This window comes from Chrysochloris asiatica, unplaced genomic scaffold, assembly GCF_000296735.1.
Source record: "Chrysochloris asiatica unplaced genomic scaffold, ChrAsi1.0 scaffold00039, whole genome shotgun sequence".
In the NCBI taxonomy this organism is placed as follows: domain Eukaryota; kingdom Metazoa; phylum Chordata; class Mammalia; order Afrosoricida; family Chrysochloridae; genus Chrysochloris; species Chrysochloris asiatica.
In genome coordinates this window covers 19,666,586-19,672,745 of record NW_006408557.1, presented here as the reverse complement: position 1 = coordinate 19,672,745, position 6,160 = coordinate 19,666,586, and the positions used below count along the sequence as shown (strand labels likewise).

At 45.5% G+C, this 6,160-nt stretch overlaps 1 protein-coding gene across 1 annotated transcript in view; it reads left to right on the top strand.

Moving 5' to 3' along the window:
* Window positions 1-6,160, top strand: part of TTLL9 (tubulin tyrosine ligase-like family, member 9) — a 106,428-nt gene that overhangs the window by 79,285 nt on the left and 20,983 nt on the right. The gene's annotated exons all lie outside the window — the stretch shown is intronic.

Sequence of the window (6,160 nt, the reverse complement as noted above, 5' to 3'; positions counted from 1 at the left end):
GCTTGGTCTCACCCAAGATGGTGGCTTAGCTGCTCATCTCCGGGAGCAGCTGAGCATCTTGAATTAGAAAGCAATGGATTTCTTGCTTCTGCTACAAATTCCCCTAGCTGTAAGCCTTCCAGCCTTATAAATATTCCTTTGTATGTGGTTCAGAGTTCTGGCACCATCCCCTGAGCCTGCTTGGCCCGGTATTCTGTGTTGTTGCTGACAGAGCTCTTCACTGTACTTCCACCCTCTCCGCCATTTTGTTTGTTTCTAGAATTGTGTTTTTAAAGGTATAAAATAAAGTACATGTGATTTTAAACTAATTATATTAAAGAACAGTTATCAAGCTGTGTTTGCCTGGGTCCTCTGAGAAACAGATGTTGAGACAGAATTAAACATGCAAGCATTTTATTAGGGAAACGACCTCTGGGGAAAGTGAGGAGGGAAGGGATGAGGTCGAGAGAGCCAAATTTCAATGCAAGTCTAACCTTGTAGAAGAGAGAGCAGGAAGGAAGCACCTTTGATGGCTATGCACCCTGCCCAAAGTTCAGCAAAGTCATCACAAAGGCACAATCCAAGTGTGCGGTGGAGGAGTCCCATGTCTCCCAGGAACAGCCCCACCTTCAAATCCCTATGATGATTCTCATTGGCTGGGAGGAGCCCCTGGCAGGTGAGGTCTAGTGACCTCAACTTTGGGTTTCAGATCAAAGCATCTGGGCTCTCAGTCAATTACGCCCCTGTAGATGAAGGCTAAGGAACTCTGGTAGGGCAGTGGTTATGAGTCAGGCTGCTACTCTCAAGGTCAGCAGTTCAAAACTACCAGTCGTTCCATGGGAGAAAGATGAGACTTTTTGCTCTCATCAAGATTTAAAGCCTCAGAAATCCTATTCAGGGTAGCTATGAGTCAGAACCGACTCCATGGCACACCACCACCACCAGGTGAAGGCTAAGGGAGTCCTGGTATCTGAGTGGCTTATGAGCTTGGCTAATTGCAAGGTCAGTAGTTCAAATCTACTAGTCACTCCATGGGAGAAAGATGAGGTTTTCTGCTCCTGTACAGCCTCAGAAACCCTATACAGGGTCACTATGAATCAGAAACAACTTGGTGGTACACAACCACCACCAGGTGAAGGCTGTTTGCATTGGGCCAACACTGTATTCCATTGGGAAAATCTGCTGCAAAAGATTTTTTTTTTTTAATTCTGAAAAACAAAGATGTCACCCCAAAAACTAAGGTATGCTGACCCAAGCCATAGTTTTTTTCATTCACCTTACACAGGTAAGTGTGTAAATGCTGGATAATGAAAAATGAAGACAGAAGAATTGATGCATTCAAATTGTGGTGTTGACAAAGAATATTGAACATGCTGTGGAGTGTCGGAAGAATGAACAAATCAGTCTTAGAAGAAGAAATAACAACCAGAAAGCTCCTTAGAAGCAAAGATGGCGTGACTTTTGCTCACTTACTTTGGACTCATCTTCAGGAAAGGTCAATTTCTAGAAAAGGACATCATGGCTGATGAAGACAAGTACCAGTAAAACTGAGGGCAACTCTCAGAGTAGCTAACAGCATCTCCCACTCACCCCTGTGACTGGGAGCCCTTTGTGCAGGACAATCTGTACAGCCATACCTCACAGCCCTGCCCACCCCTTCGTTGAACAAAGAGCTCACATTGACCAGCCAGGCCAGGCTCAGAGGAGAACAGAGGGGAATGAGAAGCTGTACAGTTATGTTGGAGAAAAGACAACTCGGGGGGACCCATTCTGGAGCTGCTGTTAATTAAAGGGCTGTTCTGGGGCCAAAGAATCAGATTTGGTCTAGGAGAGCCTGGAGTGCTGAGCTGACAAATAGTAGCTCAATACAGGTTAAGCTGTGACAACTCCATGGGTTCAGAGGTGGTGTTCTGCATAATGCCCAGCACACAGCTTTGTTGTTGTTGTTGTTAGGTACACAACAGAATGAAACACTGGCCAGTCCTGCGCCCAGTCCATCCCCCCAACTGTTGTTATGTTTGAGCCCACTGCGTCAGTCTGTCTTGTTGGGAGTCTGCCTATTTTTGACCACCTTCCACTTTACCAAGCACGTTGCCCTTCTCCAGGAATTAATCTCTCCTAACAACATGGAGCTCTGGTAGCATAGTGGTTACGAATCAGGCTGTGAACCGCAAGGTCAACAGTTCGAAACTACCAGCGGTTCCGCGGGAGAAAGATGAGGCGTTCTGCTCCCGTAAAGATTTACAGCCTCGGAAACCCTGTGCAGGGTCGCTATGAGTCGGAACCGACTCCACGGCACTTAACAACAACAACAACAACATGACTGGTGTGGTGCTGTGGGTTAATGCGCCAGACTGCAAAGCTGTTTGAACTGCAAGGTTGGCAGTTCAAGCTCACCAGCTACTCCTTGGAAACCCTATACAGGGTCACTATGGGTCAGAATTGACTCGACAGCACTTAACAACAACATGCCCAAAGAATGAGAGATGAAGTTTTGCCATCCTTGCTTCTAAAGAGCATTCTAGTTGTACTTCTTAGAGACAAGACAGATTCATCTCCAGCACCATAATTTAAATGCATTGATCCTCTTACAGTTTTCCTTATTCGCTGTCTATTCACATGCATCTGAGGCTATTGAAAATACTATGGCTTGAGTCAGGGCACACCTTAGTTCTCAAATTGACATCGTTGTTCTTAAACGCTTTTTTGTAGCACACGGTGGCGGTTATGTGCCGTGGAGTCGGTTCTGACTCATAGCGACCCTGTACAGGGTTTCTGAGGCTGTAAATCTTTACGGGAGCAGAAAGCCTCATCTTTATCCCACGGAACAGCTGGTAGTTTTGAACTGCTGAGCCTGAGGTTAGCAGCCCAATTCATAACCACTATGCTTACCAGAGCTCCTTAGTTGTTGTTGTTGTTAAGTGCCGTCTAGTAGATTCCGACCCATAGTGACCCTGTACAGGGTTTCCGAAGCTGTATATCTTTATGGGAGCAGAAAGCCTCATTTTTCTCCCATGGAGCGGCTGGTAGTTTCGAACTGCTGGCCTTGCAGTTCACAGTCCGATTCGTAACCACTACGCTACCAGAGCTCCTTTTAGTAGTCACTAATATATACCTTTTGGATGATTACTTAACAGAGCTTCCTACAATGAAAAGGGCTGCCTCAGGCTAGGGGGGGTAGTGAGCTCCTTGGTACTGTGAGTATGCAAAGCAAACAGCTGACGGTGGGGTAGGGATGTTAGAGGAGGCAACAATGCCTTTGTTGAGGACTACACTGTATGAGGGAGTCCTGGTGTGGCACTGTGGGCTAATGCGTCAGAGTGCAAAGTCAGTTTGAACTGCAAGGTCAGTGGTTCAAGTACATCAGCTGCTCCTTGGAAACCCTATACAGGGTCGCTATGGGTCAGAATCGACTTGATGGCACTTAACAACAACACACTGTATGAGATTATAAATTCTTTCCTTTCCAAGATTCTGCAAAGCTATGAATTATCCATGCTGGGGTTCAGTAAAAGCAGACTGATTTCAGTATTAGCTGAAGCAAACCTAATTAGGAAGGCAAATTGATTTCCAAAAAAAGAATTGAATGTTCCCAGGACTGTAAGGAATAGTTCTTCCATTGTCTTCTCTCTTGTATTATTTATGCAATTGTATGTCTTTGTGAGCTGAGTCAGTCTTTCACTTTTCTTTCTTCTCCCCCTTTTCATGCTTTACGATAAGCACCTTCTCTGCTACAGGTCCCTGCTGGGCAGGTGTCCCTGACTAACTAGGCCCTGGTCCCTAGCCTAAAGCTTCTCACAGTCCAACTGGGTAACTGGCTCATCTGAGACCAGCCTGACTTAGTTCAGCCTTGAGCAGAGGGTGGGATTCAGATGAGGGGGCCCTCACTACTCAACTCTGGGAAGGATCCTCAGGAGGTATTCTTAGAGGAGGTAGCATTTTATAAGACAGTGATGAGGTCACCTGGCCAAAAACTACCAGCCACACACTTGCACAAGGATGCATGACCAAGATGTTCATGTCAACATTGTTGGTGATCGAGAAAGGTTGGAAACCACCTAGATGCCATCGGTAGACGACTCCTTCAATAAATCATGATACAGTCTCACAGTGGAATACTACACAACCGTGCGCTTGAAATACTTGTGTGGAAACCTCTGGAATATGTTGTTAAGTGAAAAAAGCAAGAGGCTGAACAATGTTATGGAACCTAACCACCTGTATACAAAAGAGGGAGAAAAGAATACTTGTGTTTGCTTTTACATACATAAAGAGCCCTCGGTGGTGCAGTGGGTTAAGCAGTCATCTGCTAACCACAAGCTTGGCAGTTCAAATTCACCAGTCATTCCCCAGGAGAAAGATGAGGCTGTCTGCTCCCATAAAGATGTACAGTCTTGGAAACTCTGGAGCAATTCCAGCCTGTCCTATAGGGTTGCTCAGAGTTAGAATGGACTTGGTGACAGTGACATGCATGGCTTATGATGGTGACATATGTATGGATTATCATCAAGAGGAACCACAGTGCTGGTCTCTAGGGAGAAAACTGAGTGTCTGGGAGCTGTGTGGTGGGGAGCTTTTGCTGTCTCCTTTTTTTTTGCATTTTGTGCCAGGTGATTGATTGCCTCAACTGTTTAGAAGAATTTTAATAGTGTGTAAAGCATTGTCGGTTAGATCCACAGGGTTAGTTTAAAGGAGCAGGATGGCTATTAGTAAGGGGAAGATACAACAGAGATGGCTTGGCTTAAATGGAGTTAGGACCAGCTCTGTCACTCACCAGCTTATGTGGGCAAGCAAGTGACAGCACCCCTGAACCTCAATTTCCTCATCTATGTTCCATAGATGAGGAAACCAGCCCTTACCCGGGCATTCTTCTGAGCCAACCTATACCAAGGTTCTGGGCTCTCAGAGGCAGCTCCCATGTAATAGCTGCTTTCATTCTGCAATAGGTCATTGAGTCCTGAGGTCTCCAAGAATGTGCTCAGACAGAACCTGGAGCCTGATGATGATGAAAATCAGTGTGTGTGTGTGTAACCTCAGCAGCAGAACGAGAAGTTAATCAGAATCCTCAGCATCTTCTATGTCATTGTTATTAGTCAGGTGAAGGCCGAACCCTCCCCCTGGTTTTATTATCTCTTCTCTTCCCTCCTAATAAGTGATCGATCCCCAATTGGAAAGCTCTTGGTATGTAAGATGTTATAGTTAAGGTTTTGTGTTAACATGGCTGGACAGGATGCTCGGTGATTTAGCAGTTAAGATGTAGTTATCGCCTCCATGATGAGATCTAATCTGATGTCATCACTCCCATGATGTGAGCTGATGTGATCAGGTCTGATCTAATGCAGTTATCCCATATGTTATAAATCCTCGCTTCAGTGTTAATGGGGTGAGATGCAATCTACCAGGATTGGGTTGTATCTTGAATTAGTCTCTTTTGAGACATAAAAAGAGAGAGTGGGATCCACATTATAAAGATAGGAGAGCTTGAAGTGGAATGAATCCCTTGGACCAGGGGTCCCTGCACTCTGAAACGCCTGGATGTAGGAGGAGAGTGGCTCCTAAATGTATGGAAAACTCCAAGGAATGCTGGGACAAGAAAAGGGCCTTTCCCCAGAACTGACAAAAAGAAAGCCTTCCCTGAAAGCCTGCACTCTGAATTTAAATTTCTAGTCTCCTAAACTGTGAGAGATAAATTTCTGGTTGTTAAAGTCATCCACTTGTGGTGTTTCTGTTATGTTGTTAAATGCTGTTGAGTCAGTTCTGACTCAGAGATCCTTTATAGTGTTTCTGAGGAGCAGCTGGTGATTTTGAACCACTGACCTTGCAGTTAGCAGTCGAGTACTTATCCTGCAGTACCACACCAGGACTCCCTTTCTGTTGTAGCAGCATTAAACAGCTAAGACACCAGATAACATGCATGTGTGTGTGTTCATGTTGTTGTTGTTGTTGCTAAGGGCCATAGAGTCCGTTCCAACTCATAGTGACCCTGTATAGGGTTTCCAAGGAGCAGCTGGTGAGTTTGAACAGCAGACTCGGCAGTTCAAACCGACCTTATAATGCTGCTCCTACAGCGCTGGTAGCGTAGTGGTTACGAATCGGGCTGCGAACCATAAGGTCAGCAGTTCGAAACTACCAGCTGCTCCGCGGGAGAAAGATGAGGCTTTCTACTCCCGTAAAGATTTAC